The sequence below is a fragment of the Strix aluco genome, chromosome 14 (genome assembly GCF_031877795.1).
Source record: "Strix aluco isolate bStrAlu1 chromosome 14, bStrAlu1.hap1, whole genome shotgun sequence".
Taxonomy (NCBI): Eukaryota; Metazoa; Chordata; class Aves; order Strigiformes; family Strigidae; genus Strix; species Strix aluco.
In genome coordinates, this window is record NC_133944.1 from 5,481,794 (window position 1) to 5,496,683 (window position 14,890).

Here is a 14,890-nt window from a genome sequence, read left to right on the forward strand (position 1 = left end):
GATCTCACAGCAGTAGCATGCCTTGGGCAGAACATGGCTTCCAGGTTTTATACTAATGTCCTGACTTAGGAATGGTATTTCCTCATAGCAAAGCTAGCTATGCCAGAAGAAAACTTTTCATTTGTCAGAATCGTATTTTTAAAAGTTTAAGTTGAGCAGAAAATCTGCGCTGTGGTTTGGGATGATCAATAAAAACCTAAAAATACATGTGAGAATATTTGAGCTAAGTGTCAAAGTGGGGTTTTTTTATACACATACTAACTAGCTATTTACTCAGTGTGTTAAGCTGGTTTTGCTGGCTGCACAAAACACCAGTATGTTTAAAGAGCCTGCAATCACACCTTCAGATGAAATGTGAAATACTACAGCCACTGCATCCACAGTGATAAAATGCCAGCAGCTCGTTACCAGTACTAACAGTGAGAGGTTTGATGTTAGTGAGGCCTCAGCAGAACAGGAAAACTGCAGGAGGCTCTACATGGAACCACGACAACTTTTCTCCTGTGCTTTTTGAGCCAGTAAAATGAAAATCTTTCATAAAAACAATGTGATTGCAAGTGGGAAGCTCTGAAAAAAAACAGCATTTGACAATAGTTTTGAATGAAGTGAGTTGCAACTCAGCAAGAAAAAGTCCAGCTCTTCCCCTTAGTTACCTTTCAGCCTTTCATTTCTTTCCCACTACGGAGTAGCACCACAGGAGAGTTTAGGAGAAAAGCGCTCTGTTATCATCTGCTTTAGCCTCCCACTCACATCATTATCCCTGTAAGCTCTGAGAGGCATAAAGAAGGTAACTTAAGGCAGGCTGGGCACAGCGATGAGCAAGGCTGAACTGGAGCATGTAGCCACTGCTCTGAACTTGTCACGGGGAGCCATGGTGGGATCTTAGAGTGTGCTGCACTGGCAGGAAGAACACACACTGAGCACTGCTGCAGTGTGCTCTCTCACTGGTCATTTCCCATTTTCCTCCCATTCTGCTGAAGTCTTCTTAACGTTGGCTTTGCTACTGATGGTGGAAGCTCTTCTGGGACCATTAAACAGACATAGCCCAGGTCTTTCTCAACTTTATGCATGGCTGATTGCAGGGATTTATTATTGTCTAAGGCCTTCCCTCAGGGCGCACAGGAAGGGAGGAGAAGTTCCTTGCATCTGTGCTCACTCATGGAAAGATCAGCTTTAATCTGACACACGCTACATCAGAAAAGTTTAGAAAAGCCCTTTAGCTAATCAAAGCGCTAGAATTAGCTGGGGATGGAGAGAGAACGCCGGTCCTAATACAGATAAGCGTGTAATCACGTAAAAACACATGTCAAAATCTCACCAAAATCAAAATATGATTGAAAAATTAATGATGTACTTGAGTGATGATTTCTGAATAGGGATAGAATGAGAGATACTCTTCTGGGATACGCATTGCAGACGCCTGTGCCTTGGAAGAGCGTCCATCTGGTGTATCTCTAGGATCAGCATATTTGTATAGAATGCAAATCATTATTGCAACTGCTGTTATCTTTATGCACTGTAGTCATAACTGAATGAGTCACATTAAAGGGTCAAAACCTTCTGTTCTACTTTTTATGATAAGCATCTTTTTAACATACAGTGTTAGAGATCTGTGCGTCAACAGATCGAGGTAGGAGTTGATGTTGGGTGAGGTATGACAGACCCTGGCATAGGGACCCAATCTTATTAACATATTTGTTAACAATTTAAAAGAGGGAATAAATGAAGGGGGAGAAAATGTAGATAATATATCTACTAATGACTAAAATCATGAATAAATCAGATATTGGGGATAGGCTGCTTAAGTTTTCTAGTCTCTCAAAATGCCTTCTATCTTGCAGAACGAATCAGGGTAGCTGTGTTAGAGTGTGATGGGTACTCTGCTCTGGGGCTGGTGGGTGGAGAAGACATGACACTGCAACCTGTTCAAATTTGCTGAGGCCCCAGGTCTGTAATAACGGTCTTCTGAGTACCCTGCAGAGCAAATTTAACTTTGCAGCTTCAGGAGAGCCTCTGTTTGGCAAAGGACAATTTTTCAGAAATTCAGGCAGGTATCAACCACCATATGACATGCTCTATTACTCAAATTCATCTGTTCACATATAGGTAGAGTCATATTATTTCACTTATATTAAAAACCATAAATAAGAAGCCTTTCTCATTTCCCAACAGATTCTATTTGTGCTACAAAATTCAAAAAGTTTGCAATATGTTTATAAGTACCAGCCACCAACACCTTCTCAATCAGTAACATTTGACTGAAAATCTGAACTTATACACTGTACAAGCTGTTTTAAAAACAAACAGTAAATCTGAACTTTACCAACAGAGAGAAAAACATGAAAAAACAACCAACCTTCTTTCAATGGAAAATTTCTAACATGTCTCTCATTTAACAGGAGACAATGTCTAGAATAAAGAACCTAGCAATGTGAATTTGCAAATGCTTATTTAGCCAGATCTCCATATTGGAAAGAATTAAAAATAGCTTGGTTATCTTCAGATGAGCATCCAGAACAATTTGAGTGTGTTTGTAATGATATTAAAAATTTCACACACATACACACAAAAATTGTTTCCTCCACTTTTTTTTTTTAGTAATTTTAAGACTAACAATTTTAAGATACCATCCCCTCTTTCAAAGAAAATGCTTTTTAGATTTCCTTTATGATTAAGCAATTTCTTTTATTCTGGAGCTAAGCTACAGAATAGTTTATTTTACAGGAGAGAAGACAAAAGCTAGAACACAGAAGGCTCTGCCAGGTAATTTAAGCCCAACTGTCTTCTCTCCAGAACGTTTCTGCCACACATCAGGAATTATTTAACCCCATTTCTGCAAAGGATAGATGCCCTGCTGAGTCTCAAAGGCAGCAATACAGAGTTTACCTTTAATCCTGTGCAGAATAATGAATTATATACTGCTGAGATTAGCAAGGAAGTGTCAAATGGAGGTTTCTTCCTCTTTGTACTCCGATTCCACCTGGATAAAAGCACACTGTTAAGACCCCTTAAGCATACAAAATCTCTAATTAAGTTTTCAGCAGCCTGGGTCTTCTAGTTAATTTAAAATTAAAAAAAAAAAAAATCTGTCACCTTTGATGACACTCTCTTCTCCTTCACCAGGACAGATTTTGTTATGGCTGCTGCTAACGGGGGGGGGAAAAAAAAAAAAGGAAGTTGTAAGAAAGCAAGTGGAACACTAGTTCTGAAATATGTCACTTCCAACTAGCAAGACTCTCCACATCTACCGTCTTCATGGGCTGAGCTCTTTTCATGCTGTGTCACTTGTGTCATGCATTAATAATGCAGTAATGCATTAATAACGCCCCCACCTGAAATCAACGCAACAATTATTACAACTTTCTGGTTTGTCTTAGGCAAATTTTGAATTCTTTGCTTTCTGGTTTCTAAACCTTTGGGATGCCCTCTCTTCCTGTTTTTAAGTTTTCTCTGTAACCAAGGGAGTTCATCATTTACTTTTTTAACAAACTAAATGTCTCATGGACTCTGCCAATTCCAGCAGCTGGGCTTTAAGGAAAATCTCTAGTATCTTTAATCCTTAGGAAAAAAAGCCCACGAGAATTGAAAGCACTCATTTCTGTTTCGAGATGTGCATTTATAATATATATATATATGCAACCTGTGTTCAGCCATGTGCTGTCAGGACAAAAATGGCTTACATGTGGAACCTAGGATTTAAAAGTTAGATCAGAAGACAACTCCTGGTTTATTACTCCAGAGGGAGGTAGATTAAGAGAAGGTTGCCTTTGTCGACAACTGATAATTTGCACCAATTTTGATTTTTATTTTAAAAATAATTAAAATGTTGAAGCTGAATAGTACCAGTTTTCTATTGATTTATACTTAAATAATAATAAAAAATTTTAAATAGGTCTATAGATAAATCCCTTTATAAATAAATATAATTTTTAACAGATTAAAACCAAAATCCAAATATTTATGTCAAAACAGTGTTCAAATGTGGCACAATGGAGTTAATTTTTCAAGGTATTTTATGAAAACAAAACATGATGAATTTGACCAAAAATAAAATATACAAAACTCAAAAAAACACAAAAAATCATGCAGAAATATAACTGGGGAAGTGGTTCCTTATAGGACCTCTAAAGAAAAGTAAGAACAACCTGCTTCCTGTACGTGACTGGCACCAGCTTCCACTGGTCTGGCAGCACAGATGGAGGGAACGCTCAGAGCTGCTGACTTGATGACAGAAGTCTTCAGTGGGAAGAGGAGACCTTGGCTACTCCTGTGAAAGGAAGGAAAGCCTCAGTTACAAAGACAAGAGCTAAAGTTGTTTTTTGATGATTTCTGTAGTCTAACAATAGCCAGACTTTAGCACTTGGCATTGCAATAGCAATATTGTTGCAGAAATTATATATTTTGCTAAGCAAATAGCCCAACTGAAAAAGCAGCAAAAGAAAATCCTTGCTAATACAGAAAGAGAGAAACAAAAGGTTTTCAGCCTCCTCTGACAGTGGACATCAGTGAGGTACTTTGATGTCAGGGAGGAGACCAGGCAACAGAATCGGAGAAGACCAGGGCTGGAGAGGCAGATGTCTCAAACCTGTCTCATCATGCATCACGCATATGCTCTGCTGTGTCTTTAGCTTACCTTCTTGTGAAGAGCAGCTTGCTACCCCCAGAAGATGAGAGATAAGGTCAGCAGATAAGCAAGGTATTGCCAGACTGCAGCTAATTTTTAAAATTTTTTTTTCAGAGAGGAAATAATGTGTGCAGAGCAACAGTGGTTCATACTGGGTCAGTCAGGAAGTGAGAGCCTGGGTATTTAAGAGACAGATACTTTTGTTTCATGTTTCTCTCATAGAAAAAAGCATATAAGAAATTTTTTCTTTAGCTAAAAAATGTAAAGTTCAAGTTCACCTATAGTTAGCTATCAGTGGACGTTGTGTTTCACACTGAAGAATGCCACTTCAAGTGAAACACTTTGCATCTGCCGCTGCAGTTCTATAGAAATGCAATTATTATAGCTAAAACCAGTGCGCTTTTGGATCATAGCACAGATAATAGCAGAAGACAGGACAGGAAAACAGAGATTATTAACTCTATTCCCACAGGTGAAGAGTTGAGGCATAATTGGTTTAAAGCTGAAGTTTCACATACATCTTTATCCAGCACTTACAATGAAAAAAGGCAGTCCCTGCTTCTGCTGCCCTTGTCTGCCTCTTGCCATCTCTACCCCGACTTGGCCCATGTAAATTAGAAAGAAGAGGGCTAAGGCATCTGAAAACATGAATCCAAAACTGCCATTGTGAATACTGCAAGTAATGGAAAAGAGAGAATCAACTGGAAGTATGTCTCTTTAAATTACAAAACAGCTTTTAATTTGGCATTTCATGATCATTACTTATTAGCAGTAAACTAGCTGATAAGCTTTACTGCTGTAAATGTTAATGAAAAATTAATGCAGCAAAACCACTTAGAAGCTTGCAACAATAGTCCTTGAACAGCATATTTGGCTGAACTACCTGGAATTTGATCTGCATGTTACACAGTTACATCTATCTTCTGATGAGGAAGCTGAAAAAAGTGACTCTGTAATTAAGCAAAGCATTGTGTGTTTTGAAATTTGTTAATGAAAAATCCACCCAGCCAGCAAACAACTGATTCTTGTGATGACAAAGAGAAAAGGAAAAATCTGTTGTGCCAAGACATCTGAATACCTTAAAATACATTGACATATCACAGTTGATTTGCAAGAAAAAAATAGAGTAAGCAATGAGACAATAAAAAAAAGAGCATTTTGCAAACAGAAAAAGAATCACCAAGATTTCTGAAAAATTCCATGAGGATTAAAAAAAAAAAAAAAGACACTAATAATTTCTGTTGAAATATTCAAGCAGAAAAGTTGAGAGTAGAGCTGCCTTGGAAATGCTATTTCTTGCTGACATACCATTTACAAATTTTTTTAGGCCTTCAAACATCATGGCTTTATTTATGTGTGTGCTGAGAACAAATTTGCTGCCTTCCCAGGCCTGTTCAAAAATGGTGTTTAATCATTCTATCAAAAATCAGGCTCTGCAGAGAAATTTGTATCAGCTGAAGATAAAACAAGCTGCAATTGCTCCTCAGTGTGTGTGGAGCTCCTGCATCACAGTGGTTTAACCCTACCTTCTTTTCACTTTTACTGTTCAAAGCAAAGATTAACATTTTGGGGATAGGCTGGTTCTGCCAGCATAATGAAGATGTTTTCTAATTAGTCTTCTCTCGAAGTGGAGAAGACCAGCAGTCTCTCTGGATATGTCTTAGTTGAGAAAAGACAAGGAAAAAATGGCTGTACTTCTTGTACAGAAGTGCTGGGTAACTGCAGAAGAAGAAGAAAGCCCAGGCAGGGTGACAATCCTAGTCGATTTTACAGGAAATGTTTTTTTTAAGAAATTACAGACACATTTTTAGCAGCTGATTTGCAACGACTTGTTCAAAAAAATACCCTAAAATCCCAACACAGGCACTCTTTATTTTTGTAGGGTTTGCTACAGGCCCTTGAAACCAAAGACCGTAATAGTAAAACAGAGGACATGACTGAGGCTGTGCTGTGGTTTTGTAGCATCGAGTCACATTTCAAACACCACCATCTGATGCGCTGCTGTGTGACCGCTGTTGGGCCGTTTATATTCGCACAAGAATGGTGGTGGCTCATTTGCTTGTTCATGTCGCCATGGGCGGAAGCCAGAGTAGGACTAAACAAAAGTCTTGCAAAGCATCCAGGAGAAAGCAGTGAACTCTATGAAAAGCGGTTGGCAGCTCATTTTCTTTCCTCATTTGATCTCAAATTGTTTGGGCAGCAAATATGATGAAAGTTGATATGGTGAAGAGGACAGGGACAACTCTCTGCAGAAAGGGCTGCATAAGCATCCCGAGAAAACAGCAGCACTGTGAGCCTTTTTCAAGGGACTCAGAACATCTCACTGCAAGGTGGTCTTCCCAGTCCCCTCACCAGAGCCCCTGCATCTGCTGTGCACGTGCTCCGCACAGCACGGGCTTTGCATGTCAGGGCAAATTTCCTTCTGGGATCGCAGCCGCAGCTGCACTCTTCTCTCCCCAGCTGCTCCTCAGTGACTTTGGGTGAGCCACTCTGTGCCTCAGTTTCCCCAACTGTAAAATGGAGAAGAGGATACTTCTCTTTGCTGAGATCTCCTCGCTTCAAGAGTACAGAGGGCAGTATTTGTGAATACAGTATTTATCAGCAAGGCAACTGTCTTCTCAACCACCATATGATAGAATCATGTTGGTGAAAAAAGAAGTATATTTAAAAACATCAGTTGTTTATGGCAACTTCAACATCTTCTGTTTCCTGAAGGCAAGGATTATGTAATAAAAAGCAAGTCAGTATTATAGCACTGAGGTTTGAAATTAGTGTGATAAATTGAATTTTAAAACAATACTGGCACTATCATGTACTTACAGATAATAAAATAAGAGCAGATGATTTACAGGTGTTTCCACTGAGAATATAACACAGGAGGAGACTGCCAAAGTAATATTCCTATTCATATGTGTCACATTACATTTATACGTCCCTTCCGTTGTGTTTCGCCAAACTGGAAGGCTGTGGTGTGTGGACTGTAAGCCTCAGTCAGGAAACTTGCTCCAGTTCCACTCCTCCTACCTAGCGCTCTCAGTGAAGATAAACCAGCAACCTTCCATGAGTTCCTGGCTGCTGTGGTTTCAAGCCAGTGACCCAGAAACACCAGTGAGCGTCTTTGTGTTATTCAGATCCTTAAAGTTCTCCTCTCCGAGGAGGTTAAAATATCATCGATGCTCTTTGTGAGCACTCTAACACTTGTTTTGTTACACATACCAGGATTCATGCACTTTCTTCTAGTACCATCTATGCCATCCTCCCTTTTAATGATAAAGTAGTATTGGCTCAGTGAGTCCAAATGTACCAGGTGTTTCCATCATCAAGATCTGTTATTTGTGCTGTGCATTTCTACAAGCCATGACCAAGGCACATCAGTTCACAGGGGGAGAAGAGATACATCACTACTTTTCTTATTGCTGGGGACTGTAGGGCAGAGAGGAAGGAGCAACACAAGCTCCACTGGCAGATGACTTTATTTCCATAAGCTACGGTGTATACAGTTTATCATGCTTGGGCATACGAACAGGAGTCTGAAATACAGGTAGGATCCCCATCCTGAGAATAACCCCTCTTCAGCCTCTCATCTGTCTCTCTGCTGTGTCTGATCATCTCCGGTTTTTGCTCTGCTGGATCTTCTGTGATACCACAATGCCACTCACTGCCTACATCCAGTATTAGCAGACTTTCTACTCAGGATTCATTTAGTAGAAATGTTGCCTCACTCAGCAGAAGCGTACAAGTTTCTGGATTGGCTCCTAAGAGCCTTTCTGCATGCTGGGCACCAACTGGATTTTTTTTGACTGGTCTCTTTCAAAGGGGAAACATAATTGAGCAGCTAAATCTAACTGCATCAGCAAAGTCACCTCCAGACACCCCAACAGCCACCAGCACAAGGTCTACTCCAGCCCTCTGACAGCTATAAAACCCTACAACAACCAGAAAAGATGCTCTTTCTGTCTGTGTCACAGCCCTTCATCCATCCATAGAAATTAAATTGCACAACATGTCCAAACACTTTCATCCCACCTTCACCAGTTACATCTGCTCTTTCCAAGGGTGCTGAGTTTGCATGGACACATGGTAAACCAGATCAAGGAACTCATGCAGAGTAACACCAGCCATGTTTTGTTTGCCTGGCACCAAAAAAAGAGGGCTGACTTTCTTCTGCCTTGCACTTTATACACTTATACCATTACAGTAGTTTTTAGCCTTCAAAACCTTGACTTTCTCAGCTACTCAGTGATTTTTCTCGGGTTTTATCGTTCAACTCATCCACGCAGGCTACTTAGTGCCTAGGGATCTTTTCTAGGTAGTGTATAACAAAGATGGATTAAAGATCAACTTAGCTATTAGCTCAGCTGTTTTAGTCTGCCAGCTTGAGTTTCTCCCAGAGATAGGCCAGTTTAGCAGCTTATCTTCACAAATCTGCTCTTGCACATGTGACCGATATTTGAATATGGCACATATCCCATAACACAGCGGTTTTGGTCCTTTGCATGCTATCCGTTACTAGCCATTGTACAACGAGCTGTCTTTGGTTTCAGTAATTGCTACAAGTGCGCACACACAGTTGTGCATCACATTGCAAATATTATCTTGAGATTTAACAACATGGAGGTGAACAGTAAGAACAACCTTGCACTAAAGTTAAGCTTAAATGAAATGAAAACAAAGGTCGACTCAATTATAACTAGGAATGGATGCGGGATACCGTACTGACCACATTCAGAGTACCAGAGTTTCTCATAGCTGAGAAGCAGGCTGAATTCAGACTTTCTTGATAGCTAGATCTGTAATTTGATACTTTGATAAAATACAGCGTTTACTTGTGACAGCAGGAAGAAGACCCTAATGCAAACAAAATTTTTACTATTATCATCAGGTTCAAACATCCTTCTTTTATATCTATTTAAAGCAGGGCTCGAGGCTATGTTTGGTCTTCAGGATGAGTAATATTTTCCTAGGTAATGATTTGCTCTTGAGAGGTCTAGCTGATTAGCTTCCTGATAACCTTGGATGGAGAGCATTAGTGAAGAGCAAAATGACATTATAAAAAAAAAAAATCACTTACCGAAGAGCAGACAAGGACTCCCTGTCTGGACAAGCGCAGATTGCTAGGTTAGTTTGTTAGGTATGTATTTCAAGACCTTTCTTACAGAAGCTCAGATTTATTGCTGAACATGGCTTTGAATGTGCCGAAGTCCAGCAACGACTGATTTTCAGTATTATTATTGTGGAAGGAGTTACATCAGCACTTGCAAAACTGCCTGCATTAGCCTGTATTAGCATTCAAAAATGAAAGATTTCATATTCAAACCATGCCTTTGAATTTGCCCAACAGGCTCGTTTTCTTACCTAGACGTGCCATGCGAGGGCAGCAGAGATTGTGAAACGGGGAGCTGCTGTGCTGGGGCTCTGCGGGGACAGGGGTGGCACTGACGGGAGGGTGTCCCCGGCCACCCTGGCTCCTGCCTTGGCTGCTTTCTTGGCTGCTGGGGACTAGCTGCAGGGAATCCTGGAATCTGTGCTGGACATCTCATGGGATGCAGAGGCTGTAAGGAACCAGAGCCAGCATCCAGAGAATCAGACAATAAATAAGTCTCTACTGAGGCCACAACATTTTAAACTTTTAATGTTTCTGATTTAGTTCTGATAAAAACGGCAAGAAGCATGCACAAAGCGCAGCTCTGCCTCAAGCCAGCAAATGTCACGTTCCCGAGCTGAAACAAAGCACAGTTGAAAAGGAAAATAATCAAGTTTGAAAGCCTGTTTTAGAACAGATGCATGTTCGCATCCCTCTCATCCTGTTGTCCACAAACAACTAGTTTACTTTAGCAGCAAGTTTCTCCAAAGCAGACACTGGGGCTGCAAATTTTCAGCCTCCCCAAAATTTGTAAGCAAATATTTATAAATTACATGAAAACAGAGTAGGATAATGGGAAGTATGGGGTGGCCTTTATGGTGGGCAGCACTACTCACCCCACCTAGAAAGCAAATGGGGGAAATGATACAGAGCAGCCAAAGCCTGTGTGCAACTTTCATGACTTGAGTAGAATTTGTTCAACAACGAGATTTTGGCTGCACCTGACCCTGATTTCCAGAGTCTCAGTTAAGTCTGTTTGACTTGGTGACACTCGGTGATTGTTTTACAAAGAAGGAAACAGTGTCATTCATCACCCCATGAGGCCAGACCACGGCTCTAATTCTTTCCTTGCATAATTGTGCACTTGCCATGAGGTGGAGTCGTGCACCAAATCCCAACCGCGAGCAGACCGCTAACAAGAGCTTTTAGCTCTTTTTTCTTCCACTTCAGCGAGGTTGATCCTAAGCCTCCATCCAAAGTCAGTTGATTGCTTACAAGCATCAATAAATCAAGCAAAAAGCACTGATGATAATGCTACTCGTTATTGATCAGGTGCTATAGGTGATATTCAGAGGAGGGTTAGCGGTTCCCACCAGTCACTAGGTAGCAGCGTTGCCTCTGGATGCAGTCAGCCACCAAGAAAGGAGCCGCTGAGATAATGTTTGGGGTTTCTGCATCAGTGGCTGAGTTGTGCTGTCCTGATTACCCTTGGAAAGGCCACTTTATTCTGAGGCTTAAAGAGGGCCGTACGAGTTTGAATGGATAAACCCCAACATGGAGCGGCAGCTACAGGTGCTTCTCTCTAAGCTGTTCTTGACCCTGTAAACTTTTTGTCCCCTATTAACTGAAGTCTTCAGCTTTTCCTGAAAGGCTACAGTGTGCTTCCTTTTACCTCTGTGCTCAAGGGGCACTGTGTTTGCTGGCTGCCAGGCTGGATTGCATTGCTCCACCCAGGAGATGACTGCAGGTGCCTTGGGAAGCCGAGCCTGTTTGCAGAATCTGGTGGGACAAAGCAACTGAACGTAAACCCCATTCATCTGATAGCAGCACAGGCAAGGATGGGTTTGAAATTGCTCCAAGCCAAGCAGTGTGATTTGGTTTCATTTGGACCACTCCACCTTGAAATAGCTATTCTATTCCTGGTATAATTTTCATGAAGGAAAATTGAAAACCTGCAAGATTTTAATTTTGCAGGAACACTATTTTCCACTTAAAAACAAACGTCTTGGAAAAACTCCCAAGAAGGTCTGAATAATAAGGCTGTAATACTGACAGGCGTTAACCCTGTGATCATATGTCTTTCGATGCCTGGGGTCTATTTAAGCTATAAATCCCATCTGTTATGCACAGGGATGGCTACTGAACATCCTGGTAAGAGAGGTACGATTTGTCTGGAAACACATCATACAGTAATGTTTTCTAATATTTGGTGTAATAAAGGAAATATTGTCGTCGATTACCTCACTGATATGTAACTTTCTGTTGGCAAATCTTTCACAGTAAGGTTATAATAACATCACTCTTTGGCATCTCTGCCAGATACTCAACTCTTTATTTTCTGTTCTGTCATATAAGCTGAGTAATTTATATGCCTGTTCAATACAAAAGGTGGTTATTATATGTTTGAAGAAAGAGATTTGACAATACCTGCCTTGTAAGAAATACCAACTGAGTCGTAGAGAGGAAAGGCAAAGGAAAATGCTGTAAATCAAAAGGTGACAAGGCAGTTTTCAGATGGAAGATTAGAACATTCTTCAGGGTTCCACAAACAAATATGTTGAATTATAGACAAAAAGCCACTTTCTAGCATTTGTCCCCTGTTGCTGCAGTCCTTTTAGGGACATAAATCCCACTGAAGTCAAATCATGTCTATAAACGAAATTCCAAAATTAATCCATAAGTAGAGTCTGTCATGGAAATGCTTATTATTAGTTTGATTTGTACAAGATGTATAGATATGATTTCAAATACAAGCAACATTATGGAAAAAATTACGTCAATTGCAGTTTTGTCTGAATAAGGACTGCACAGTATGAATGCTCTCCCAAAATAACACATCTGCAGTGATCTAAGTGAAGCTTAGCTAACATTCCCTGCACTGTATTTTTACACAGGTAATTTTGTGTGACTGCTTAACCACAGCTCTAAAATGACATCGATCCCCAGGCTCTGACAAATGTATAGCGAGAGAGCCTCTTGCTCTACCCAGTGAGAAAGAGCAGTGATGGACGCTGGCCTGATGCCAGCGCTGCTCTTCAATCCATATAAAGATGCAAGGAGATGTATTTTAGCTGAGGGAGTAAAAACACTTCGCCGTTTGCAGTTGTGCTGAAACGTGCCATCGCAGGTCTGCCTCCTGCCATACAGGCCAGCAGCTGGGCACGCATCTTGGAGAGCTTAAATAAGGCAAGAGCAGGACGTGACAGAAAGCCCGTTCGGGTGTGGGACTGGGTGGCAACACAGCTGAGAGGGAGCTGTGGAAAGCTCCTGCCCAGCTCTGCTATCCTGCAGATGACCAGGCTAGTTAACCCCAGCCCAGCAGGCAGGAGTCAGAGCACAAAGTATTAGGTAGGTTGGGTGCCAAGAACTGATCATGCAAACTGCCTTAATCCCCCTGAGAGAGGCAAAGGAGAATGCCTGAGCACTGTGGGAAAGAGCAGCTTGTCGTGGACAAACATCCAGCGTTGTCAGTCTAATGCTGAACTGCTCTGAAGAGGCTCACAGGACAAGCCCACCCTGCCTGTGCCGGTCCATACTGCCCTGCTTTCCAGGGCACTGCTGCTCTACCAGCAGCCAGCTCCTGGGCCATCTCCGTGGGGACTATCCTGGGGCCTGGACACCACTGTGCACCATGGTGGCCCTCAGCAGCCACAGGGAGCGGGGCTCATCCTGCTCCTGGGCAGCACCTGGTTTTTGCAACATCACAGAGGAACATCAGACCAAGGCATGGGAGGAGAAATCCATCCTTCATTCAGCTTCCCCATGCAGCAGAGACATCATTTCCCTCTCTGAGACTGGAAGCCCAGACCCCAATTCAGACAGCATGATGAGCTTGTTGTTAGCTCTCAAATAAAACATGAAGATCATTGCCACTGAAGATGGAAGGGGACATTCCCTGTCTCACAGCAGTCCACTTGGAAAAGGAGAAGCACCCTCACATTGTGCTGGGGAGAAGAACGCGCGTCACTGCTCTTTTGAAGAGGCGGCTCGGGTAGGAGCCTGGTGGCAATGGATGTAATCCTTCCTCTGGAGGAGCTGCTGAACTGTGAATGTGCAGAAGTGGATTTCCAAGGCGAGCAACACCTGCTGTCTTGAGTGACCTACTTTTTTGCATGCTATGTGAATAGGGTTAAGCAATAGTTAATTCGGTGCTGAAAACTAAAACTTGGGCAGCAACATTTATCACGTCTGGTGAACCCCATGGAAAACCTTACTGCCCCATGACAGTGGCTACTGGGCAATACCCCATTTCAGGCCTATGTTTTGGGTACATATCTATCAGGAACACAGCCATTTTCTAAATTGAGCATAATCATTCAAATTCGTTTATCAGATCCAATAGGATTTTTTTCTTATTGCTATGCACAGTAATTTACCAGTTTAGAGTTTTTAATGTTATCTCATAAATCACAAAAAAATGAAAGGCATTTTCATGCTGAGCATCCAAGCAGTCCAGTGCCTCTGAACGAGCAAGGCTGAGCGAGTGCGGCTGTCAGCAGGATGAGCACACCAGCAAATCCAGCTTTCCCAACAGCCTTGCCGCATATCACAAATCACACCAGCTATAAAATCCCACCCTACGTCATGTATCACTCTTCTCCTGGCCCTGTGCTAGCAGGTTTCTCACGACTCTTTCCTGCCATTATTTTGTCTCATCCAGGCCAGCAAGTGCTCAACTAAATCTATACTGAACCATTGCTAGTTGAGTTTTCACTGAGATTTTAAATGTTTGTTACCCATATGGGGAGGAGAAATAAATTAACAAGTTAATCACTCTTTTGGACTTTGAATTAGTTTCTAATGCCTGTGCTGAATGACTAACAACTGTTTCTGAAGTCAGAATTCGGTATGATATTTGCTGATACTTTGAGTCTATACAGATTTTTATTTTTATTTTTGAACAAAACCTGATTTCTTAATACATTGGCCAATTAAATTAAACAGCTCTCCTCAAAATGATCCCCAGTTACCAGCAAGAAACTTAACCCTGATGGTTGCAGCTCAAAAGCCTGCTATGTTTTATCTCCCTTTTTTTCCCAGAATGAGATCCTGGCACCCTAATTCACAGGCACCGGAGCTGATCTCCACAGAGAGTCGCAATCAAGTCAACTCTTTCTTTGCAGCACAAAGGAAATCACATTTCTTTGAAACGCCGAGGAAATCTGAATGTGTGTTCCTGTTTA